General features: G+C 34.7%; 1 non-coding gene across 1 annotated transcript; it reads right to left on the reverse strand.

Annotated features, from left to right (window-relative positions):
* Positions 1–517: 517 nt before the first annotated feature.
* LOC124887511 lies at positions 518–620 on the reverse strand. Its single transcript, XR_007045282.1, has one exon. It is a non-coding gene; the product is annotated as a small nucleolar RNA R71 (small nucleolar RNA).
* Between the last annotated feature and the right edge of the window lie 227 nt (positions 621–847).

Here is an 847-nt window from a genome sequence, read left to right on the forward strand (position 1 = left end):
ATTCTCTTGTCTTAACTCTAGATGATTAATCAAGTTACGATTTTGGATTTTTATTTATCTTATCATTGTGATTTCATTTATGCTTTCTACTATGAATGTTATTGATTTCTTCACAACTATGAGCGGCTAAAACCCATAGCCAGGGTCGTGCAAACCCTGGCAGATTGTACGAAGTAGGGGAAGTGAAATTGTTGAATTGAACCAATACCTATGGTATGCATTGCATTATCTTCTCTTAAATAGATTTCTTAGAGGTTGCAAACATTAGGATCCCTCCTAGATTATTTCTACTCACTCCAAAAGAGTAGTAGTGACTAGGAAAAAATAATGACAACTATAATTTAAGGTTTAACTGTTGATCCATGCTTCTAGTCTATATCTTAGTAAGATAGTTAGGTTTCATCTAATAATTAGAGACTCAAAAGGTAATAATTAATTGGGATAAAAATAAGGGTTAGTAGTGCGACACCTTGCTAGAATGTTCCTCATTCAATTTTTCCTATTTGTCAAGGCTGCGAGGTTAAGGTGTGAAATCTTAAGCTTTAAAAAAATGCCAGAGGAAAATTTGTATCAAGTATGGGAGAGATTCAAGGATTTTATTAGAGATTGTCCCATCACCAACAATCAAATTATGTACTGTCCCACACTTTTGTGAAGAGTCTTGACCCAAGTACCAAGATTTTTCTAGATTTAACGGTGGGTTGTCAAGCATTGGAGAAGTATATGATGGAACTCTACACTCCACTAAATCGTATTGTACAAGAAAATCCCAATTGGCATGGCGATACATCTCAAGGTATGGTACAAAGGCATGCAAGTATGATTGAGGTAGATAGTATTATTGCTT

This window comes from Capsicum annuum, chromosome 9 (assembly GCF_002878395.1).
Source record: "Capsicum annuum cultivar UCD-10X-F1 chromosome 9, UCD10Xv1.1, whole genome shotgun sequence".
NCBI lineage: Eukaryota > Viridiplantae > Streptophyta > Magnoliopsida > Solanales > Solanaceae > Capsicum > Capsicum annuum.